This window comes from Triticum urartu, chromosome 5A, assembly GCF_056163025.1.
Source record: "Triticum urartu cultivar PI428250 chromosome 5A, HENAU_Tu73, whole genome shotgun sequence".
NCBI lineage: Eukaryota > Viridiplantae > Streptophyta > Magnoliopsida > Poales > Poaceae > Triticum > Triticum urartu.
The window spans coordinates 623,084,369-623,110,825 of NC_141877.1; the positions used below are offsets into that span (position 1 = coordinate 623,084,369).

The 26,457-nt window shown below is 41.9% G+C and overlaps 1 long non-coding RNA gene and 1 pseudogene across 2 annotated transcripts; one reads left to right on the forward strand and one right to left on the reverse strand.

The window, feature by feature from the left end:
- Window positions 1–17,406: 17,406 nt before the first annotated feature.
- Window positions 17,407–25,234, reverse strand: LOC125529430 (uncharacterized). Of its 2 annotated transcripts, XR_007292625.2 has the most exons (5): window positions 24,394–25,233; window positions 19,769–19,878; window positions 19,386–19,491; window positions 18,783–18,845; window positions 17,407–17,898 (listed from the first exon to the last, which is right to left on the reverse strand). It is a non-coding gene; the product is annotated as an uncharacterized LOC125529430 (long non-coding RNA). The 2 variants fall into 2 exon arrangements; XR_007292624.2 differs by having other exon boundaries at window positions 18,783–19,491; window positions 24,394–25,234.
- LOC147973469 (uncharacterized) lies at window positions 20,129–21,666 on the forward strand (annotated as a pseudogene).
- Window positions 25,235–26,457: the final 1,223 nt, after the last annotated feature.

The following is a 26,457-nucleotide window of genomic DNA, read 5'->3' on the forward strand; positions in this document are numbered from 1 at the left end:
ACACACAAAGTGTCACTAGTATGCCTCTACTTGACTAGCTTGTTGATCAAAGATGGTTATGTTTCCTAGCCATAGACATGAGTTGTCATTTGATTAACGGTATCACATCATTAGGAGAATGATGTGATTGACTTGACCCATTCCGTTAGCATAGCACTTGATGGTTTAGTTTGTTGCTATTGTTTTCTTCATGACTTATACATGTTTCTATGACTTTGAGATTATGCAACTCCCGTTTACTGGAGGAACAGTTTGTGTGCTACCAAATGTCACAACGTAACTGGGTGTTTATAAAGGAGCTCTACAGGTGTCTCCAAAGGTACATGTTGGGTTGGCGTATTTCGAGATTAGGATTTGTCACTCCGATTGTCGGAGAGGTATCTCTGGCCCACTCGGTAATGCACATCACTATAAGCCTTGCAAGCATTGCAACTAATGAGTTAGTTGCGGGATGATGTATTACAGAACGAGTAAAGAGACTTGCCGATAACGAGATTGAACTAGGTATTGAGATACCGACGATCGAATCTCGGGCAAGTAACATACAGATGACAAAGGGAACAACGTATGTAGTTATGTGGTCTGAACGATAAAGATCTTCGTAGAATATGTGGGAGCCAATATGAGCATCCAGGTTCCGCTATTGGTTATTGACCGGAGACGTGTCTTGGTCATGTCTACATAGTTCTCGAACCCGTAGGGTCCGCACGCTTAAAGTTCGATGATGGTTATATTATGAGTTTATGTGTTTTGATGTACCGAAGGAGTTCGGAGTCCCGGATGAGATCAGGGACATGACGAGGAGTCTCGAAATGATCGAGACGTAAAGATCTATATATTGCACGACTATATTCGGACATCGGAAAGGTTCCGAGTGATTCGGGTATTTTTGGGAGTACCGGGTAGTTACGGGAATTCGTATTGGGCCTTAATGGGCCATGCGGGAAAGGATAGAAAGGCCTTAAAGGGTGGCCGCACCCCTCCCCATGGGCTGGTTCGATTTGGACTAGGGAGGGGGGCCGCCCCCTTCCTTCCTTCTCCTTTTCCCTTCCCTTTCCTTCCCTCCTACTCCTACTACTTGGAAGGGCTCCTAGTTCTACTAGGAAAAGGGAATCCTACTCCCGGTGGGAGTAGGACTCCCCTAGGGCACGCCATAGAGAGGGCCGGCCCTCCCCCTCCTCCACTCCTTTATATACGGGGGCAGGGGGCACCCCAAAGAAACAATAATTGATCTCTTGATCTCTTAGTCGTGTGCGGTGCCCCCCTCCACCATAATCCACCCCGGTCATATCGTAGCGGTGCTTAGGCGAAGCCCTGTGTTGGTAGAACATCATCATCGTCACCACGCCATCGTGCTGACGAAACTCTCCCTCAACACTCGGCCGGATCGGAGTTCGAGGGATGTCATCGAGTGAACGTGTGCAGAACTCGGAGATGCCATACGTTCGGTACTTGATCGGTCGAATCGTGAAGACATACGACTACATCAACCGCGTTGTGCTAACACTTCCGCTTTCGGTCTACGAGTGTACGTGGACAACACTCTTCCCTCTCGTAGCTATGCATCACCATGATCTTGCATGTGCGTAGGAAATTTTTGAAATTACTACGTTCCCCAACAGCGATAGCGTCCGCAAGACTACTAGTTCTATGAAGAATAGAACTACCCATAGAAGGCAAAGCACCGGCACAACTAAAGAAATCTTGGCTAACTCCTTTTCAATAATATTACCACTACCGATTCGGAAAAAATTTGTATGTAAGATAGGGGGTTCTTCAACAGGAGCAACAGAATTTTCCATGTTATTATTATTGTCCATATCGACAATAATTTCACCAATCTCGGACATAACGGCAGAAAGTGCGGGGAGCAAAAGAAAGAGGGAGGCGAACAGAAAAGAGAGGGCGAATAAAACGGCAAGGGTGAGGTGGGGGAGAGGAAACGAGAGGCAAATGGCAAATAATGTAATGCGAGGGATAAGAGTTTGTGATGGGTACTTGGTATGTCTTGACTTGTGCGTAGACTCCCTAGCAATGGTGCCAGAAATGGCTCGTTGTCGGGAGTCAAATCTTGACTTGACTTGGCGCGAATCTCCCCAGCAACAGAGCCAGAAATCCTTCTTGCTACCTCTTGAGCACCGTGTTGGTTTTCCCTTGAAGAGGAAGGGGTGATGCAGCAAAGTAGCGTAAGTATCTCCCTCAGTTTTTGAGAACCAAGGTATCAATCCAGTAGGAGATCACGCTCGAGTCCCACGCACCTACACAAACAAATAAGAACCTCACAACCAACGCGATAAAGGGGTTCTCAATCCCTTCACGGTCACTTACGAGAGTGAGATCTGATAGATATGATAAGATAATATTTTTGGTATTTTTATGATAAAGAGAAATAAATATGGAAAGTAAAATAAATGGCAATAGAAATAATTAACTGTTGGAAGATTAATATGATGGAAGATAGACCCAGGGGCATAGGTTTCACTAGTGGCTTCTCTCAAGAGCATAAGTATTACGGTGGGTAAACGAATTACTGTCGAGCAATTGATAGAATTGAGCATAGTTATGAGAACATCTAGGTATGATCATGTATATAGGCATCACGTCTGAGACAAGTAGACCGAAACGATTCTGCATCTACTACTATTACTCCACACATCGACCGCTATCCAGCATGCATCTAGAGTATTAAGTTCATAAGAAAAGAGTAATGCCTTAAGCAAGATGACATGACGTAGAGGGATAAACTCATGCAATATGATATAAACCCCATCTTTTTAGCTTCGATGGAAACAATACAATACGTGCCTTGCTGCCCCTACTATCATTGGGAAAGGACACCGCAAGATTGAACCCAAAGCTAAGCACTTCTCCCATTGCAAGAAAGATCAATCTAGTAGGCCAAACCAAACTGATAATTCGAAGAGACTTGCAAAGATAAACCAATCATACATAAAAGAATTCAGAGAAGATTCAAATATTGTTCATAGATAAACTTGATCATATACCCACAATTCATCGGATCTCGACAAACGCACCGCAAAAGAAGATTACATCGAATAGATCTCCAAGAAGATCGAGGAGAACTTTGTATTGAGATCCAAAGAGAGAGTAGAAGCCATCTAGCTAATAACTATGGACCCGAAGGTCTGAAGTAAACTACTCAAACATCACCGGAGAGGCCATGGAGTTGATGTAGAGGCCCTCCGTGATCAATTCCCCCGCTGGTGGACCTTCGGAAAAGGCCCATTTTTTGTTTGCTTGTGTGTTGGATTGCTTGCTTGTCACGATGGCTCAAGATAATACTAAATTGTGTGACTTTGCCAATACCAACAACAATGATTTTCTTAGCACTCCGATTGCTCCTCTTACCGATGCTGAATCTTGTGAAATTAAAGTTGCTTTGTTGAATCTTGTCATGAATGATCAATTCGCCGGCCTTCCTAGTGAAGATGCCGCTACCCATCTAAACAACTTTGTTGATTTGTGTGATATGCAAAATAAGAAAGATGTGGATAATGATATTGTTAAATTGAAGTTATTCCCGTTTTTGCTTAGAGATCGTGCTAAAGCTTGGTTTTCGTCTTTGCCTAAAAATAGTATTGATTCATGGAATAAGTGCAAAGATGCTTTTATCTCTAAGTATTTTCCTCCCGCTAAGATCATCTCTCTTAGAAACGATATTATGAATTTTAAGCAACTTTATCATGAACATGTTGCACAAGCTTGGGAGAGGATGAAATTAATGATACGTAATTGCCCTACACATGTTTTAAATCTTTGGATGCTTATACAAAACTTTTATACCGGATTGAATTTTGCTTCTAGAAATCTTTTAGATTCGGCTGTGGGAGGCACTTTTATGGAAATCACTTTAGGAGAATCTACTAAACTCCTAGCTAATATTATGGTAAATTATTCTCAATGGCACACCGAAAGATCTACTAATAAAAAAGTGCATGCAATTGAAGAGATTGATGTTTTGAGTGGAAAGATGGATGAACTTATGAAATTGTTTGCTACTAAGAGTGCTCCTACTGATCCTAATGATATGCCTTTGTCTACCTTGATTGAGAATAATAATGAATCTATGGATGTGAATTTTGTTGGTAGGAACAATTTTGGTAATAACGCGTATAGAGGTAATTTTAATTCTAGGCCGTTTCCTAGTAATTCCTCTAATAATTATTGTAATTACTACAACAATTCCTATGGAAATTATAATATGATGCTCTCTGATTTTGAATCTAATATTAAAGAATTTATTACTTCGCAAAAGAGTTTCAATGCTTTGATTGAAGAAAAATTGCTTAAGATTGATGAGTTGGCTAGGAACGTTGATAGAATTTCTCTTGATGTTGATTCTTTGAAACTTAGATCTATTCCACCTAAGCATGATATCAATGAGTCTCTCAAAGCCATGAGAATTTCCATTGATGAGTGCAAAGAAAGAACTGCTAGGATGCGTGCTAAGAAAGATTGCTTTATAAAAGCGTGTTCTTCTAGTTTTCATTATAATGAAGATGAAGATCTAAAAGTTATTGATGTGTCTCATATTAAATCTTTGTTTTGCAATATGAATCTTGATAATGATGAGATTGAAGATGATCCACCTTTACCTAGAAGGCGTTCCAAAAATTCGGAGTCTTTAGATCTTGATGCTAAAATTGTTAAAACTGGGATTGAAGAGGTTAAAACTTTAAATATCAATGAACCCTCTATTTTGGATTTCAAGAAATTTAATTATGATAATTTCTCTTTGATAGATTGTATTTCCTTGTTGCAATCCGTGCTAAATTCTCCTCATGCTTATAGTCAAAATAAAGCTTTTACTAAACATGTCGTTGATGCTTTGATGCAATCTTATGAAGAAAAACTTGAGTTGGAAGTTTCTATCCCTAGAAAACTTTATGATGAGTGGGAACCTACAATAAAAATTAAAATTAAAGATCATGAATGCTATGCTTTATGTGATTTGGGTGCTAGTGTTTCCACGATTCCAAAAACTTTGTGTGATTTGCTAGGTTTCCGTGATTTTGATGATTGTTCTTTAAACTTGCACCTTGCGGATTCCACTATTAAGAAACCTATGGAAAGAATTAATGATGTTCTTATTGTTGCAAATAGAAACTATGTGCCCGTAGATTTCATAGTTCTTGATATAGATTGCAATCCTTCATGTCCTATTATTATTGGTAGACCTTTCCTTAGAACGATTGGTGCAATTATTGATATGAAGGAAGGGAATATTAGATTCCAATCTCCATTAAGGAAAGGCATGGAACACTTCCCTAGAAAGAAAATTAAATTATCATATGAATCTATTATGAGATCCACTTATGGATTGCCTACCAAAGATGGCAATACCTAGATCTATCTACGCTTTTATGCCTAGCTAAGGGCGTTAAACGATAGCACTTGTTGGGAGGCAACCCAATTTTATTTTTATTCCATGATTTTTGCTCCTGTTTAGTAATAAATAATTTATCTATCCTCTGTTTTGGTTGTGTTTTTTGTGCTTAATTAGTGTTTGTTCCAAGTAGAACCGTTGGGAAGACTTGGGGAAAGTCTTTTTGATCTTGCTATAGAAAACAGAAACTTTAGCGCTCACGAGAATTGCTGCCATTTTTATTTGGAAGGTGATATTTAGTTAATTCTTTTTCAGATGATTAATAGATAAATTTCTCACATCCACCAATTTACTTTAGAATTTTTGGGGTTCCAGAACTTGCGTTAGCTACATATTACTACAGACTGTTCTGTTTTTGACAGATTCTGTTTTTCTTGTGTTTGCTTATTTTGATGAATCTATGGCAAGTAAAAGAGTTTATAAACCATAGAGAAGTTGGAATACATTAGGTTTAACACCAATATAAATAAATAATGAGTTCATTACAGTACCTTAAAGTGGTATTTTGTTTTCTTTCGCTAACGGAGCTCACGAGATTTTCTATTTTGAGTTTTGTGTTGTGAAGTTTTCAAGTTTTGGCTAAAGATTTGATGGATTATGGAACAAAGAGTGGAAAGAGCCTAAGCTTGGGGATGCCCATGGCACCCCAAGGTAAAATTCAAGGACACCAAAAAGCCTAAGCTTGGGGATGCCTCGGAAGGCATCCCCTCTTTCGTCTTCGTCTATCGGTAACTTTACTTGGAGCTATATTTTTATTCATCACATGATATGTGTTTTTCTTGGAGCCTCTTGTATAATTTGAATCTTTGCTTTTTAGTTTACCACAATCATCCTTGCTGTACACACCTTTTGAAAGAGACTCACATGGTTTGAAATTTATTAGAATACTCTATGTGCTTCACTTATATGTTTTGAGCTATATAGTTTTTGCTCTAGTGCTTCACTTATATCTTGTAGAGCACGGTGGTGGATTTTTTTTATAGAAACTATTGTTCTCTCATGCTTCACTTATAATATTTTGAGAGTCCTTTAGAACAATATGGCAATAATAGAAACTTTCATATAAGTGCATTGAATACTATGAGAAGTTTGATACTTGATAATTGTTTTGAGATATGGAGATGGTGATATTAGAGTCATGCTAGTTGAGTAGTTGTGAATTTGAGAAATACCTGTGTTGAAGTTTGTGATTCCCGTAGCATGCACGTATGATGAACCGTTATGTGATGAAGTCGGAGCATGATTTATTTATTGATTGTCTTCCTTATGAGTGGCGGTCGGGGACGAGCGGTGGTCTTTTCCTACCAATCTATCCCCCTAGGAGCATGCGCGTAATACTTTGCTTCGATAACTAATAGATTTTTGCAATAAGTATGTGAGTTCTTTATGACTAATGTTGAGTCCATGGATTATACACACTCCCACCCTTCCACCATTGCTAGCCTCTCTAGTACCACGCAACTTTCGCTGGTACCATAAACCCACCATATACCTTCCTCAAAACAGCCACCATACCTACCTATTATGGCATTTCCATAGCCATTCCGAGATATATTGCCATGCAACTTTCCACCGTTCCGTTATTATGACATGCTTCATCATTGTCATATTGCTTGCATGATCATGTAGTTGACATCGTATTTGTGGCAAAGCCACCATTCATAATTCTTTCATACATGTCACTCATGCGTCATTGCACATCCCGGTACACCACCGGAGGCATTCACATAGAGTCATATTTTGTTCTAAGTATTGAGTTGTAAGTAAAAAAAGTGTGATGATCATCACTATTAGAGCATTGTCCCAAGTGAGGAAAGGATGATGGAGACTATGATTCCCCCACAAGTCGAGATGAGACTCCGGACGAAAAAAGGAAAGAAAAGAGGCCAAAAAAAGAAAGAAAGACGGTCCAAATAAAAAAATGAGAGAAAAAGATAGAAGGGACAATGTTACTATCCTTTTTCCACACTTGTGCTTCAAAGTAGCACCATGTTCTTCATATAGAGAGTCTCCTATGATATCACTTTCATATACTAGTGGGAATTTTTCATTATAGAACTTGGCTTGTATATTCCAATGATGGGCTTCCTCAAAATGCCCTAGGTCTTCCTGAGCAAGCAAGTTGGATGCACACCCACTTAGTTTTCTTGTTGAGCTTTCATATACTTATAGCTCTAGTGCATCTGTTGCATGGCAATCCCTACTCACTCACTGTTGGGGAACGTAGTAATTTCAAAAAAATTCCTACGCACACGCAAGATCATGGTGATGCATAGCAACGAGAGGGGAGAGTGTGATCTACGTACCCTTGTAGATCGACAACGGAAGCGTTAACTTGGTTGATGTAGTCGTACGTCTTCACGGCCCGACCGATCAAGCACCGAAACTACGGCACCTCCGGGTTCTAGCACACGTTCAGCTCGATGACGATCCCCGGACTCCGATCCAGCAAAGTGTCGGGGAAGAGTTCCGTCAGCACGACGGCGTGGTGAAGATCTTGATGTACTACAGTCGCAGGGCTTCGCCTAAGCACCGCTACAATATTATCGAGGACTATGGTGGAAGGGGGCACCGCACACGGCTAAGATTATGATCACGTGGATCAACTTGTGTCCTTAGGGGTGCCCCTTGCCTCCTTATATAAAGGTTCAAAAGGGGGGGTGGCCGGCCAAGAGGAGGCGCGCCAGGAGGAGTCCTACTCCCTCCGGGAGTAGGACGACTCCCCCCCCCCTTTTCTAGTTGGAATAGGATTCGCGGAGGGGGGGAAGAGGAGAGAGAGGAGGAAGGGGGCCGGCCCCCTCTCCTTGTCCTATTCGGACCAAGGGGGGGAGGGGCGCGCGGCCCATCTCTGGCCACCTCTCCTCTCTTCCACTAAGGCCCACTAAGGCCCATAAACCTCCCGGGGGGGTTCCGGTAACCTCCCGGTAATCCGGTAAAATCCCGATTTCACCCGGAACACTTCCGATATCCAAACATAGGCTTCCAATATATCAATCTTTATGTCTCGACCATTTCGAGACTCCTTGTCATGTCCGTGATCACATCCGGGACTCCGAACAACCTTCGGTACATCAAAACGCATAAACTCATAATATAACTGTCATCGAAACCTTAAGCGTGCGGACCCTACGGGTTCGAGAACAATGTAGACATGACCGAGACACGTCTCCGGTCAATAACCAATAGCGGGACCTGGATGCCCATATTGGTTCCTACATATATTCTATGAAGATCTTTTATCGGTCAGACCGCATAAAAACATACGTTGTTCCCTTTGTCATCGGTATGTTACTTGCCCGAGATTCGATCGTCGGTATCCTATACCTAGTTCAATCTCGTTACCGGCAAGTCTCTTTACTCATTCTGTAATACATCATCCCGCAACTAACTCATTAGTTGCAATGCTTGCAAGGCTTAAGTGATGTGCATTACCGAGAGGGCCCAGAGATACCTCTCCAACAATCGGTGTGACAAATCCTAATCTCAAAATACGCCAACCCAACATGTACCTTTGAAGACACCTGTAGAGCTCCTTTATAATCACCCAGTTACGTTGTGACGTTTGGTAGCACACAAAGTGTTCCTCTGGCAAACGGGAGTTGCATAATCTCATAGTCATAGGAACATGTATAAGTCATGAAGAAAGCAATAGCAACATACTAAACGATCGGGTGCTAAGCTAATGGAATGGGTCATGTCAATCAGATCATTCAACTAATGATGTGATCCCGTTAATCAAATAACAACTCTTTGTCCATGGTTAGGAAACATAACCATCTTTGATTAACGAGCTAGTCAAGTAGAGGCATACTAGTGACACTCTGTTTGTCTATGTATTCACACATGTATTATTTTTCCGGTTAATACAATTCTAGCATGAATAATAAACTTTTATCATGATATAAGGAAATAAATAATAACTTTATTATTGCCTCTAGGGCATATTTCCTTCAGTCTCCCACTTGCACTAGAGTCAATAATCTAGATTACACAATAATGATTCTAACACCCATGAAGCCTTGGTGCTGATCATGTTTTGCTCATGGAAGAGGCTTAGTCAACGGGTCTGTAACATTCAGATCCGTATGTATCTTACAAATCTCTATGTCTCCCACCTGGACTAGATCCCGAATGGAATTGAAGCGTCTCTTGATGTGCTTGGTTCTCTTGTGAAATCTGGATTCCTTCGCCAAGGCAATTGCACCAGTATTGTCACAAAAGATTTTCATTGGACCCGATGCACTAGGTATGACACCTAGATCGGATATGAACTCCTTCATCCAGACTCGTTTATTCGCTGCTTCCGAAGCAGCTATGTATTCCGCTTCACATGTAGATCCCGCCACGACGCTCTGTTTAGAACTGCACCAACTGACAGCTCCACCGTTTAATGTAATCACGTATCCGGTTTGCGATTTAGAATCGTCCGGATCAGTGTCAAAGCTTGCATCAACATAACCGTTTACGATGAGCTCTTTGTCACCTCCATATACGAGAAACATATCATTAGTCCTTTTCAGGTACTTTAGGATGTTCTTGACCGTTGTCCAGTGATCCACTCCTGGATTACTTTGGTACCTCCCTGCTAGACTTATAGCAAGGCACACGTCAGGTCTGGTACACAGCATTGCATACATGATAGAGCCTATGGCTGAAGCATAGGGAACATCTTTCATTTTTCTCTCTATCTTCTGCAGTGGTCGGGCATTGAGTCTGACTCAACTTCACACCTTGTAACACAGGCAAGAACCCTTTCTTTGCTTGATCCATTTTGAACTTCTTCAAAATCTTGTCAAGGTATGTGCTTTGTGAAAATCCAATTAAACGTCTTGATCTATCTCTATAGATCTTTATGCCTAATATGTAAGCAGCTTCACTGAGGTCTTTCATTGAAAAACTCTTATTCAAGTATCCCTTTATGCTATCCAGAAATTCTATATCATTTCCAATCAGTAATATGTCATCCACATATAATATCAGAAATGCTACAGAGCTCCCACTCACTTTCTTGTAAATATAGGCTTCTCCAAAAGTCTGTATAAAACCAAATGCTTTGATCACACTATCAAAGCGTTTATTCCAACTCCGAGAGGCTTGCACCATTTCATAAATGGATCGCTGGAGCTTGCACACTTTGTTAGCTCCCTTTGGATCGACAAAACCTTCTGGTTGCATCATATACAACTCTTCTTCCAGAAATCCATTCAGGAATGCAGTTTTGACATCCATCTGCCAAATTTCATAATAATAAAATGCGGCAATTGCTAACATGATTCGGACAGACTTAAGCATCGCTACAGGTGAGAAGGTCTCATCGTAGTCAACCCCTTGAACTTGCCGAAACCCTTTTGCAACAAGTCGAGCTTTGTAGACAGTAATATTACCTGTCGGCGTCAGTCTTCTTCTTGAAGATCCATTTATTCTCAATTGCTTGCCGATCATTGGGCAAGTCAACCAAAGTCCACACTTTGTTCTCATACATGGATCCCCTCTCAGATTTCATGGCTTCAAGTCATTTTGCGGAATCTGGGCTTACCATCGCTTCTTCATAGTTCGTAGGTTCATCATGATCTAGTAGCATGACTTCCAGAACTGGATTACCGTACCACTCTGGTTGATCTACGAGGTTCAGTAGTATCTTGTTCTGAAGTTTCATGATCATTATCATTAGCTTCCTCACTAATTGGTGTAGGTGTCACAGAAACAGTTTTCTGTGATGCACTACTTTCCAATAAGGGAGCAGGTACAGTGACCTCGTCAAGTTCTACTTTCCTCCCACTCACTTCTTTCGAGAGAAACTCTTTCTCCAGAAAGTTTCCGAACTTAGCAACAAAAGTCTTGCCTTCGGATCTGTGATAGAAGGTGTATCCAATAGTCTCCTTTGGATATCCTATGAAGACACATTTCTCCGATTTGGGTTCGAGCTTATTAGGTTGAAGCTTTTTCACATAAGCATCGCAGCCCCAAACTTTCAGAAACGACAACTTTGGTTTCTTGCCAAACCATAGTTCATAAGGCATCGTCTCAACGGATTTTGATGGTGCCCTATTTAACGTGAATACGGCCGTCTCCAAAGCATAACCCCAAAACGATAGCGGTAAATCAGTAAGAGACATCATAGATCGCACCATATCTAGTAAAGTACGATTACGACGTTCGGACACACCATTACGCTGTGGTGTTCCGGGTGGCGTGAGTTGCGAAACTATTCCGCATTGTTTCAAATGTACACCAAACTCGTAACTCAAATATTCTCCTCCACGATCAGATCGTAGAAACTTTATTTTCTTATTACGATGATTTTCAACTTCACTCTGAAATTCTTTGAACTTTTCAAACGTTTCAGACTTATGTTTCATTAAGTAGATATATCCATATCTGCTTAAGTCATCTGTGAAGGTGAGAAAATAACGATATCCGCCATGAGCCTCAATATTCATCGGACCACATACATCAGTATGTATGATTTCCAACAAATCTGTTGCTTTCTCCATAGTACCGGAGAACGGCATTTTAGTCATCTTGTCCATGAAGCACGGTTCGCAAGTACCAAGTGATTCATAATCAAGTGGTTCCAAAAGTCCATCAGTATGGAGTTTCTTCATGCGCTTTACACCGATATGACCTAAACGGCAGTGCCATAAATAAGTTGCACTATCTTTATCAACTCTGCATCTTTTGGCTTCAACATTATGAATATGTGTGTTACTACTATCGAGATTCAATAAGAATAGACCACTCTTCAAGGGTGCATGACCATAAAAGATATTACTCATATAAATAGAACAACCATTATTCTCTGATTTAAATGAATAACCGTCTCGCATCAAACAATATCCAGATATAATGTTCATGCTTAACGCTGGCACCAAATAACAATTATTTAGGTCTAATATTAATCCCGAAGGTAGATGTAGAGGTAGCGTGCCGACCGCGATCACATCGACTTTGGAACCGTTTCCCACGCGCATCGTCACCTCGTCCTTAGCCAATCTTCGCTTAATTCGTAGTCCCTGTTTCGAGTTGCAAATATTAGCAGCAGAACCAGTATCAAATACCCAGGTGCTACTGCAAGCATTAGTAAGGTACACATCAATAACATGTATATCACATATACCTTTATTCACCTTGCCATCCTTCTTATCCGCCAAATACTTGGGGCAGTTCCGCTTCCAGTGACCAGTCTGCTTACAGTAGAAGCACTCAGTTTCAGGCTTAGGTCCAGACTTGTGTTTCTTCTCTTGAGCAGCAACTTGCTTGCTGTTCTTCTTGAAGTTCCCCTACTTCTTTCCTTTGCCCTTTTTCTTGAAACTAGTGGTCTTGTTGACCATCAACACTTGATGCTCCTTTTTGATTTCTACCTTCGCAGCTTTCAGCATTGCGAAGAGCTCGGTAATAGTCTTATTCATCCCTTGCATATTATAGTTCATCACGAAGCTCTTGTAGCTTGGTGGCAGTGATTGGAGAATTCTGTCAATGACGCAATCATCTGGAAGATTAACTCCCATTTGAATCAAGTGATTATTATACCCAGACATTTTGAGTATATGCTCACTGACAGAACTGTTCTCCTCCATCTTGCAGCTATAGAACTTATTCAAGACTTCATATCTCTCAATCCGGGCATTTGCTTGAAATATTAACTTCAACTCCTGGAACATCTCATATGCTCCATGACGTTCAAAACATCGTTGAAGTCCCTGTTCTAAGCCGTAAAGCATGGCACACTGAACTATCGAGTAGTCATCAGCTTTGCTCTGCCAGACGTTCACAACATCTGGTGTTGCTCCAGCAGCAGGCCTGGCACCCAGCGGTGCTTCCAGGACGTAATTCTTCTGTGTAGCAATGAGGATAATCCTCAAGTTACGGACCCAGTCCGTGTAATTGCTACCATCATCTTTCAACTTTGCTTTCTCAAGGAACGCATTAAAATTCAATGAAGCAACAGCACGGGCCAGTTATCTACAATCATACATAAACAAGCAAGATACTATCAGGTACTAAGTTCATGATAAATTTAGGTTCAATTAATCATATTACTTAAAGAACTCCCACTTAGATAGACATCCCTCTAATCCTCTAAGTGATTACGTGATCCAAATCAACTAAATCATGTCCGATCATCACGTGAGATGGAGTAGTTTCATTGGTGAACATCACTATGTTAATCATATCTACTATATGATTCACGCTCGACCTTTCGGTCTCCGTGTTCCGAGGCCATATCTGTATATGCTTGGCTCGTCAAGTATAACCTGAGTATTCCGCGTGTGCAACTGTTTTGCACCCGTTGTATTTGAACGTAGAGCCTATCACACCCGATCATCACGTGGTGTCTCAGCACGAAGAACTTTCGCAACGGTGCATACTCAGGGAGAACACTTCTTGATAATTAATGAGAAATCATCTTATAATGCTACCGTCAATCAAAGCAAGATAAGATGCATAAAAGATAAACATCACATGCAATCAATATAAGTGATATGATATGGCCATCATCATCTTGTGCTTGTGATCTCCATCTCCGAAGCACCGTCATGATCACCATCGTCACCGGCGCGACACCTTGATCTCCATCGTAGCATCGTTGTCGTCTCGCCAATCTTATGCTTCCATGACTATCGCTACCGCTTAGTGATAAAGTAAAGCATTATAGCGTGATTGCATTGCATACAATAAAGCGACAACCATATGGCTCCTGCCAGTTGTCGATAACTCGGTTACAAAACATGATCATCTCATACAATAAAATTTAGCATCATGTCTTGACCATATCACATCACAACATGCCCTGCAAAAACAAGTTAGACGTCCTCTACTTTGTTGTTGCATGTTTTACGTGGCTGCTACGGGCTTAAGCAAGAACCAATCTTACCTATGCATCAAACCACAACGATAGTTTGTCAAGTTGGTGCTGTTTTAACCTTCACAAGGACCGGGCGTAGCCATACTCGGTTCAACTAAAGTTGGAGAAACTGTCACCCGCAAGCCACCTATGTGCAAAGCACGTCGGGAGAACCGGTCTCGCGTAAGCGTACGCGTAATGTCGGTCCGGGCCGCTTCGTCCAACAATACCGCCGAACCAAAGTATGACATGCTGGTAAGCAGTATGACTTATATCACCCACAACTCACTTGTGTTCTACTCGTGCATATAACGTCAACATATAAAACCTAGGCTCGGATGCCACTGTTGGGGAACGTAGTAATTTCAAAAAAATTCCTACGCACACGCAAGATCATGGTGATGCATAACAACGAGAGGGGAGAGTGTGATCTATGTACCCTTGTAGATCGACAATGGAAGCGTTAACTTGGTTGATGTAGTCGTACGTCTTCATGGCCCGACCGATCAAGCACCGAAACTACGACACCTCCGAGTTCTAGCACACGTTCAGCTCGATGACGATCCCCGGACTCCGATCCAGCAAAGTGTCGGGGAAGAGTTCCGTCAGCACGACGACGTGGTGACGATCTTGATGTACTACAGTCGCAGGGCTTCGCCTAAGCACCGCTACAATATTATCGAGGACTATGGTGGAAGGGGGCACCACACACGGCTAAGAATATGATCACGTGGATCAACTTGTGTCCTTAGGGGTGCCCCTTGCCTCCGTATATAAAGGTTCAAAAGGGGGCCAAGAGGAGGCGCGCCAGGAGGAGTCCTACTCCCTCCGAGAGTAGGACCCCCCCCCCTTTTCTAGTTGGAATAGGATTCGCGGAGGGGGGGGGAAAGAGGAGAGAGAGGAGGAAGTGGGCCGGCCCCCTCTCCTTGTCCTATTCGGACCAAGGGGGGAGGGGCGCGCGGCCCATCTCTGGCCACCTCTCCTCTTCCACTAAGACCCACTAAGGCCCATAAACCTCCCGGGGGGGTTCCGGTAACCTCCCGGTAATCCGGTAAAATCCCGATTTCATCCGGAACACTTTCGATATCCAAACATAGGCTTCCAATATATCAATCTTTATGTCTCGACCATTTCGAGACTCCTCGTCATGTCCGTGATCACATCCGGGACTCTGAACAACCTTCGTACATCAAAACGCATAAACTCATAATATAACTGTCATCGAAACTTTAAGCGTGCGGACACTACGGGTTCGAGAACAATGTAGACATGACCGAGACACGTCTCCGGTCAATAACCAATAGCGGGACCTGGATGCCCATATAGGTTCCTACATATATTCTACGAAGATCTTTTATCAGTCAGACCGCATAACAACATACGTTATTCCCTTTGTCATCGATATGTTACTTGCCCGAGATTCGATTGTCGGTATCCTATACCTAGTTCAATCTCGTTACCGGCAAGTCTCTTTACTCGTTCTGTAATACATCATCCCGCAACTAACTCATTAGTTGCAATGCTTGCAAGGCTTAAGTGATGTGCATTACCGAGAGGGCCCAGAAATACCTCTCCGACAATCAGAGTGACAAATCCTAATCTCGAAATACGCCAACCCAACATGTACCTTTGGAGACACCTGTAGAGCTCCTTTATAATCACCCAGTTACGTTGTGACGTTTGGTAGCACACAAAGTGTTCCTCTCGCAAATGGGAGTTGCATAATCTCATAGTCATAGGAACATGTATAAGTCATGAAGAAAGCAATAGCAACATACTAAACGATCGGGTGCTAAGCTAATGGAATGGGTCATGTCAATCAGATCATTCAACTAATGATGTGATCCCGTTAATAAAATAACAACTCTTTGTCCATGGTTAGGAAACATAACCATCTTTGATTAACGAGCTAGTCAAGTAGAGGCATACTAGTGACACTCTGTTTGTCTATGTATTCACACATGTATTATGTTTCCGGTTAATACAATTCTAGCATGAATAATAAACTTTTATCATGATATAAGGAAATAAATAATAACTTTATTATTGCCTCTAGGGCATATTTTCTTCACTCACATTGATATCTATTGATGGACATCTCCATAGCCCGTTGATATGCCTAGTTGATGTGAGACTATCTTCTCCTTTTTGTCTTCTTCACAACCACTATTCTATTCCACCATAGTGCTATATCCATGGCTCACGCTCATATATTGCATGAAGATTAAAAAAGTTTGAGAAAATCAAAAGTATGAAACAATTGTTTGGCTTGTCATCGGGGTTGTGCATGATTTAAATATTTTTTGTGGTGAAGATAGAGCATAGCCAGACTATATGATTTTGTAGGGATAAATTTCTTTGGCCATGTTATTTTGAGAAGACATAATTGCTTAATTTGTATGCTTGAAGTATTATTATTTTTATGTCAATATTAAACTTTTTTATCTTGAATCTTTTGGATCTGAACATTCATGCCATAATAAAGAAAAATTACTTTGAGAAATATGTTAGAAAGCATTCCACATCAAAAATTCTTCTTTTATCATTTACCTACTCAAGGACGAGCAGAAATTAAGTTTGGGGATGCTTGATACGTCTCCAACGTATCTATAATTTTTGATTGCTCCATGCTATTATATTATCTATTTTGGATGTTAATGGGCTTTATTTTACATTTTTTGGGACTAACCTACTAACCGAAGGCCCAGCCCAAATTGCTTTGTTTTGCCTATTTTAGGGTTTCGAAGAAAAGGAATATCAAACAGAGTCCAAACGAAATGAAACCTTCGAGAACTTGATTTTCTCAACAAACGTGATCCAGGAGACTTGGAGTGGCCGTTAAGAAACAAGGGAGGAAGGCACGATGCAGGGGGCACGCCTACCCCCTTGGGCGCGCCCTCCACCCTCATGGGCCCTCCGTTGCCCCACCAACGTACTTCTTCCTCCTATATATATCCACGTACCCTCCAAACATCTAGGAGAATCACGAAAACCTAATTCCACCACCGCAACCTTCTGTACCCGAGAGATCCCATCTTGAGGCCTTTTTCGGAGGTCCGCCGGAGGGGGCATTGATCACGGAGGGCCTCAACATCAACTCCATGGCCTCTCCGGTGATGTGTGAGTAGTTTACTTCAGACCTACGGGTTCATAGTTATTAGCTACTCCCTTCATTCCGAAATAATTGTCGCTGGGGGCATTGTTCCGACCCGGTGAAACTGTATGAAAGTACAATACTACCCCCGATTTGAAATCAATCGAGAGGCATCTTCCTCCGTCGCTCCTCCCCTCCACCAGGCTTCTCCGCCATCGCTGCTCCCTTTCGCCAGGCTCCTCCGTCGTTCGCATCTCCGGCGTCCTTCCGCGCCGTGGTCCGCAGCTCCCTCGCCGGTCGGCCGCCCTTCCTCGCCGTGGTCTGCAGCTCCCTCATCGGCCGCCCTTCCCCGCCGCGGTCCGCAGCTCCCTCGCCGGCCGCCCTTCCCGTCGGTTTCCTCCTCCGCCACAGCTTTGGATCCGTCACTGCTCGCCACAGATCCTTCGTCGGCCACCTCCACCCACTCCAATCAAGAGCTCGAGGTCAACCGCTGCGCTGTCCACTTCTGCTGCTCCTCTCGTCTCTGCTCCTCTCCACTCCAATCAAGAGAATCTACAATTGATCCAAAAAAACATGTCAAATGATGTCAGTTTGATTAACTAAATCATCCAAAAACCAGAATGATAAGTCCATATGCTACTTTTGATCCCAAGACCGGAATGACAAGTCCATGTGTTCCTCAATTGAGGAATTTGATGAGCTAAGACACAAAGTGAGTAAGGCTGCAAGTAAACATGATTGATTCTGTGAAGAAGAACACAAGTAAACAGGCTGGCAACTTCAACTCGGCTCTCTTCTTTCTTGTGAGATGTTGGCAATGTCAGTTATTTTTTCTGGGTGAATGAATGAAGTGTTCTGATGTGAATTCGATGGAAGGCTGCCGGTGGAGGAAGGGGGACACTTGATGCCAACAAGTTTTCTTAATGCAGAGTCAGATCGACGAGGAGGCCAAGGTCGACGCCATCTGTATGTGGCATTCTTTTCTTCAGAATCAGGTTACATCGGTGTAAACTGGACATACATTCAGTTCACATCCATCTGATGAAACCATCATGTACAACCGCAAGACTTGGAAACAAGCAAGATACCAACTTCAACGGCGTTACCCAAGTTCATTCATAGTCAAATGTCATGTGATGAAACAGGCATATTGCATGAAAATTCTCAACAAAGAACAGACTAAAAGCATAGCAGTCACCATCGTTGCTAGCTAGCTTAGCTTCAGTTTTCTTTTGCTTAGGAGAACATGTACATGTAGCCCAATCATATATATCTACAGCAAGCAAAATTACAAGAAAACCTGACCACGTGAAGAAGAGCATGATGCACAAACTATTGTAAAACGACGGTCGTGAATAAACAACAAATCACACTCGCATCGATCATGCTCTTGTTCACAGGGAAGAATGACCGAGACTTTCCTTTGGCAAACTAACCTGAATTCAAATGCAACAACCAGCATACGTGAAGAAGGATCAATGTCGCCAAAGCCAATGATACTGAAACAGTTAGTGCAAAATCAGTTGAGGAACACCTCAAAATGAGCAGGGACTTACTGGAAAATGACAGAGTGAGTAAGCACTAGGGACTTAGACTGATAGACTAGTAGACGGAACAATGATGGAAGCTCACATACAGACACAAAGTGAAGAACTTAGGTGAGGAAGGATCACAATTGAAAAACTAAAAAGAAACCAAGAACTGAATCACTAGCTATGTAGACTTGACAAAATTTAGTGTGACTGAACAATGATGCAAGCTCACATACTAAGAAAATACTAGCACGGGTACTGATTAAAGAGAACGAGCTAAGGTCTGATTATTAGGTAATGAAAACTAAAACACTAATGACTGAAACAAAATTATACTCCTGCACTAAAAACACTAATGATTATTAGGAGTAGAAAGGTAGTGAAAACTGAAGACTGGACTACAGAAACACTGAAAACAAAAATTCTAAAGACACAGAAAACTGAAGAACTAGAGATAGAGAGAAAAGAGGGCTGAATAAACAAATATTTCTTTTCTTTTCGTGGTACCCCTTTTGTGCCAATGAAAGATCTTCCTGTCAGAGAGGGCTTAAGGGTCTTCATGCATTACACATATATTGTACTCCTCAAACAAAATAATGTAGATAATGTACTCCTGTCAAACAAAATAATGTACAGTACTGATCTTAGTGTGTTATCCTGGGGTAAAAGCAAAGAAAAGAGCAGCTGGCAAAGTGCACTATCTGCTTCTTACTGTACTCATGAATACAAGGAGTACACGGGTCTCTAAGACTACTTCATGTCTGAACTTTAAGTTTCAACTGACAACAATTGGTTAATTCATTATACTCATGCCTGTAATTGTACTCTTGCAAACATTTTCCTCCATGCTACTCTAGATCATGATTGCAGACAGTCTCTACTCTGCTCACCTCAGCATGCTTGGTAAGTATTTTTGTTAACCTCTTCACTGCCACAAACTGTCCATCAGCAAGCTGTCCTTTGTACACCTCAGCATGCCGTCCCTTTTCGATCAAATTATCTACAGAAACATTGTACATTCAGTTTTCAGGCAAAATGTTTAGAGTTAATTAAGATACAGAAAACTAATTATGGCTATTAACCTAGGAAACTAATTCTTGCTTTGACAGTAAACAGACAGCAATTGATAGTAAACAGACTGAATTTATATGTACTTCTTGTACTTGTACTTCTACTTCTACTTCATATTACATATCATATCTTCAGGAGAAAATGGATCTCCCAGACCTCAACTTCACTCCACCTGCAGAAGATGTGGATGAAATGGATGAAGATGCAGAAAATGAAATGGAAGGACATGTAGGAGATGATATGGAAGGAGATGCCAGAGAGGGGATGGAAGGAGATGAAATTGTTCAAAATCCAGGTACAGTTACAGCTGATCATTTCATCATTTCATCACTTGATCATTCCATCACTTCATCACTTGATCATTTCATTTAATCAATTCTCTGTTGTATGTCTTGGTACAGGTGTTGGGCAAGTTGCTAGGAAATATAAAACCCTTAATGACCAGCAAAAATTTGCTACTTATGTAGCAATACATACACTGTGTATGAGTAGAGGAGGCACTTTTTGGGAACTAATAAGCAAGACATTGCAAAAAAATTTGGAGTGGGTGTTTGGAATATACAAAGAATTTGGAGGAAAGCAATGAAGCAAATTAGCGAAGGTAAAGAGGTGGATGTTTCTAATAAAAAAAGGAAATTCTGGAAGAAAGCCTAAGGACATTAACCTAGAAAAAATCCTAACGATCCCATTAAACAAAAGGTCTACCGTTAGGTCACTTGCCTAGCAACTAGGATGTAGCCCTACCACGCTTCATAGAAAGTTCATGTTAAACTTGATAAGGAGGCATACAAACTGTGTGAAGCCAGCTCTAAAGGACCAGAATAAAAAGGATAGGATGAAATTTTGTTTGTCGATGCTTGATGAGGCAACAACAACGGAAAGGCCTAATAAGTTCAATACTATGCATAATGTTGTCCATATCGACGAAAAGTGGTTTAACATGACAAAGAAGAATAAAACATATTATCTGTTGGATGGGGAGGAAGAGCCTACGAGGCCTATACATGGCAACTGTATTGGCAAGGTGATGTTCTTGACAGCCGTTGCTAGGCCGAGGTGGGACAGTGAAGGAAACGTGACCTTCTCTGGGAAAATTGGTATCTGGCCATTCGTGAAGGAAGTTCCTGCTCAAAGGAGAAGCAACAACAGGCCCAGAGGTACAATAGAGACAAAATCAATAAAAGTCGACAGAAAAGTGATGAGGGAGTTCCTAATAGAGAATGTCTTGCCAGCAATACAAGTTGTTTGGCCCGAAGGTGATGCTGGACAAACCATCTACATTCAGCAGGATAATGCTAAGCCCCATATCTTGCCAGATGACCCGGAATTTCTAGAAGTTGTCGCAAAAACTGGACTTGACATCACAATAATACAACAACCTCCCAACAGTCCTGATTTGAATGTGCTTGACCTTGGGTTTTTCAACTCGCTCCAATCCCTGACAGATTGTCTGAGTCCTAAAACACTACAAGACCTTATTAAGGTTGTTTTGGAGGAATTTGAAGGCTATGACGTTTACAAGCTCAACAGAATTTTCCTAACTCTGCAGACGTGCATGATTCAGATCCTGAACCATGCAGGGGGCAATGGGTATAAAATACACCATGTAAACAAGGAAAGGCTTGAGGGGCTTGGACAACTACCTCCAAGATTATCATGCCCTCCAGAGGTGTATGCAAATGCCCTGCACAACTTAGGGCTAATGGAGAGGGTTTAGTGATGAGGCCTGTGCTGCTTGTGATGCTTGAGATGAGGCTTGTTCAGATGCTTGAGATGAGGCTTGTTCAGATGCTTGACATGAGGCTTGTTCAGATGCTTGACATGAGGCTTGTTCAGATGCTTTGAGATGATGCTAGTGATGATGCTTGTGATGCTTGCGATGAGGCTCTGATGCTAGTGATGAGGTTGTGATGCTAGTGATGATGCTCGTGATGCTAGTGATGAGGTTGTGATGCTAGTGATGATGCTTGTGATTCTTGCGATGAGGCTCTGATGCTAGTGATGAGGTTGTGATGCTAGTGATGATGCTCGTGATGCTAATGATGAGGCTGTGATGCTAGTGATGATGCTTGTGATGCTTGCGATGAGGCTCTGATGTTAGTGATGAGGTTGTAATGCTAGTGATGAGGTTGTGATGCTAGTGATGATGCTCATGATGCTAGTGATGAGGCTGTGATGCTAGTGATGATGCTTGTGATGCTTGCGATGAGGCTCTGACGCTAGTGATGAGGCTAGTTGCTTGCGATGAGGCTGTGATGCTAGTGATGCTTGTCATGTCTGTAATAATCCATATTTGAGTATGTTGGAGTATGTTGTTTGTGTGGAGTATGTTGGAGTATGTCTAACTCCACTTGTATGTGTAACTCCATTTAAAAATTTACTCCATTTAATTTTGCACTTTTACTCCATGTATTTTTTACTCCATACTCCATTTGTATATGTATATTTCTACTACTCCATTTGTATGATCATTCTCTGATAGGAGAGTAGTAGGAGAGGAGAGGAGTGAATTAGAGAAGAGTATGTGTCATAATCCATAATCCTTTAGTTTTAATTAGTTAAAGAAAAGGACTTGTTGTTGTTGCTGCTACTAAAGGAAAGGACTGGGAGAGGAATATGAGAGGAAAGGAGTGGAATAGAAGAGAGAGGACTAGAAAGTTTAATTTAATTTTAACACAAAAGGTTTAATTTAGTAACAGAAAAGGTTTAATTTAAGTTTAATTAACAGAAAGGTTTAATTTGAGTTTAATTAACTAAGAATGTTTTATTTAGATTTAACTAAAAGAAAAGGTTTAATTTCCAGTTAATTAAAATTATCTAAGAAGAGGAGAGGATAAGACTGAACATTGGCATGTGTAACACTGTACTCCTAGCAAATGCGCTCACTAAATGGATTTTTATTTTCAGAACACATTGGTAACAACCTAAACATTGCTAACACTGATTTTCATTGACAGAAGCAAAGAATGGTCATGTAGACATTCAGAAGTTAGGCAATTCGACTCGACGGTGTATACAAACAACAAGGAAGTGTTCATATAGCACATTCAGGTGGAAAGATTATTGTTCAGAGAAGAGCAAGCAGGAGTACACTTGCTACACTTGATATTGATGCTACTGTGCAAAAGTAACTGCTACTGTAAATACAGATGTTAACAAATGGAGTAATTCAGTTAACAAGCAAGAGTAGTGTTAACAAATGTGCTCACTAAATGGAGCATAAAAATTTTGACAGCAGCCATTAACTAAATGTGCTCAATAAACTGACTTCTTCTTTCACATCATAATTTTTGTGCATTTCAATTAAACCAAATGGGCGTACTCCTAACTGTTGTTGTCACAGTGTCATCCTGACTGGTTGTTGTCAGTGTCAACACTAGGGAGTCAACAGTGTCAACACTAGGAGTAATTTGACAGTAAATTAGGAGTAACTTTATGGACTAAGTTCACCTAGGTTTCATTTTATTTAACTAAAGGAGAGGTTTCATTTAATTAATTAAAGGAAATGTTTCATTTTAATTAATTAAAGGAAATGTTTCATTTAATTAATTAAAGGAAAGGTACAGAAGACAAGATAGGAGAAGAGAGCAAGAAGAGAAGAGAAAATGCAAGATTACTTTTGATTTTGATTTACACCAGAAAAGAGAAAACTTGCCATGTTAAACTCTTTGATTTTGATTTTACCAGTAGTTCTTTGAATTTTATTTACATCAGTAGTTTTTTGAATTTGATTTTACCAGTAGTTCAACTACAAGTAGTTTTACCAATAGTTCTTTGAATTTGATTTCACCAGAAGTACTCCATGAGTACAAAACTTGCCATGCTTGATTTAGAAATGGAGATTACCAGTAGATTTTGATTTGTGTACTGCTTAACTATGTTTTGATCTACACTCTCGATCTCTGAAATATGCAAGGCGGCAGCGAGAACGCAGCTCACTTCAACTAAACTAAACTAAACTTATTTAGCTACTGAAGAAATAAGCAGCGACTGAAGCAACTGAACTGCACTTATTTAGCTACTCAAAATACTCCAGACACGTCGAAGTACTCCAGCACCGAGGAGTAATAAGGAGGAGTAGCAAGCAGTGAATGAAACTGCAGATACGTCGAGGTTAACATTGACAAACTACTGCAACTTTTCCTTATTACTCTAGCAAAACTACTACAAAACTAACTGAATCTTTTCACTTGAATCAACTACTGCAACCAAATTCAGTTAATTAAGTATGCAGAGATACAAGTACTGCAACCAAACTGAATTAAGTATGCAGAGGTACAACTAACTGAATCTTTTCACTTGAATGAAGTACTGCTACTGCAACCAAACTACTGCAAAACTAACTGAATTAAGTATGCACTCCTTGTTTCTTGGCCTGCTGCCGAAAGAAAGCAAGCAAGCAATTTCAGAGTTTACCATTAGAGGGAACAGAGGAGGGGCTTACCATCATCGATGGAGATGCCGAGGTCGCCGGGCATGGGCGCGTTCCAGTTTCTTGGCTTGCTGAAGCAATCGGAGGCGGGCCACGACAGCGCATGCTTCTAGCTGGATGAGAGCGATGTCGTGTGGCCGGTCGGCGACGATGCCCCCGCGGCGCGCCGCTCGGCGCACGCCGGGCCGCAGAGCTTCAGGCTATCGTCGCTCCTTGTGGAGGGCGGCGGCGGCGTCTGGGAGCAGCAGCTGCACGCGGCGGGGATGCCTCTGGCCGTGCCTCCCATGACGGGTCACGGAGAGGAAACAACATCAGGGCGGACCGAGAAGGGGAAGAGCGGCGTCTCCCTGCGACAGCAGCGAGGGTGGCTACCGTAGTTGCTGGCGTTGCAGATCGAGCCGCCACGCCAGGAGGGAACTCCATCTCCCTCCGTTTCTCGGACGCCGCTCCAGATCCGCCGCTCGGGCACCGCTCCATGTCCACGCCTTCATTGCCTATATCGAGCTCTGGCGCCTCTACACATCCACACGTCCTTCGCCTAGAATCTCGTCGCCGGCGCAAAAAGAATCGATATTTTGTTGACTTACGGGGTATGAGTGGAGGCGGGGTGGTGAGGAAAAACGGGCGGTGGAAGAGGCCGGTGACGGGGAGAGGGAGAGGCCGGCGACGGGGAGAGGGAGAGGCCGGCTACGAGGAGAGGAAGAGGGCGGCGACGAGGAGAGTGAGAGAGCGGCGACGAGGATAGGGAGAGGGCGTTGACGGAGGGGAGAGGGAGAGGGAGAGAGCGGCGACGGGGAGGAGACAGAGAGCGGCGAGCGAGAGAGCTAGTGGGAGCGAGTGAGTGGGAGGGCAAAATTGGAAAGTGAAACTTTTTTATAACGTGACAGAATCTGAACTATGTTTGCCCAACGACAATTATTTCAGAACAGAGGGAGTAGATGGCTTCTTCTCTCTCCTTAGATCTCAATACAAAGTTCTCCTCGTTCTTTTTAAGATCTATTCAATATAATCTTTTTTTGCAGTGTGTTTATTGAGATCCGATAAATTGTGGGTTGATGATCCAGATTATCTATGAACAATATTTGTTTCTCCTATGAATTCTATTATGTATGATTGGTTTATCTTTGCAAGTTTTTTTGAATTATCAGTTTGGTTTGGCCTACTAGATTGATCTTTCTTGCAATGGGAGAAGTGCTTAGCTTTGTGTTCAATCTTGCGGTGCTCGATCCCAGTGACAGAGAGGGAACCGACACGTATTGTATTGTTGCCATCGAGGATAAAAAGATGGGGTTTATATCATATTGCATGAGTTTATCCCTCTACATCATGTCATGTTCCTTAAAGCATTACTCTGTTCTTATGAACTTAATACTCTAGATGGATGCTGGATAGCGGTCGATGTGTGGAGTAATAGCAGTAGATGCAGAATCGTTTCGGTCTACTTGTCTCGGACGTAATGCCTATATACATGATCATACCTAGATATTCTCATAACTATGCTCAATTCTATCAATTGCTCGACGGTAATTCGTTTACCCACCGTAATACTTATGCTCTTAAGAGAAGCCACTAGTGAAACCTATGGCCCTCGGGTCTATCTTTCATCATATTTTCCAACACTTAGTTATTTCCTTTGCCGTTTATTTTACTTTGCATCTTTGTTTCTCTTTATCATAAAAATATCAAAAATATTATCTTATCATATCAATCAGATCTCACTCTCACAAGTGACCGAGAAGGACTTGACAATCCCTTTATCGTGTTGGTTGCGAGGTTCTTATTTGTTTGTGTAGGTGCGTGGGACTTGAGCGTGATCTCCTAATGGATTGATATCTTGGTTCTCAAAAATCGAGGGAAATACTTACGCTACTTTGCTGCATCACCCTTTCCTCTTCAAGGGAAAACCAACGCAGTGCTCAAGAGGTAGAAGATCTCTCGGGTACAGAAGGTTGCGGCGGTAGAATTAGGTTTTTGTGGTGCTCCTGGATGTTTGGGGGGTACGTGGATATATATAAGAGGAAGAAGTACGTCGGTGGAGCAACGAGGGGCCCACGAGGGTGGAGGGCGCACCCAGGG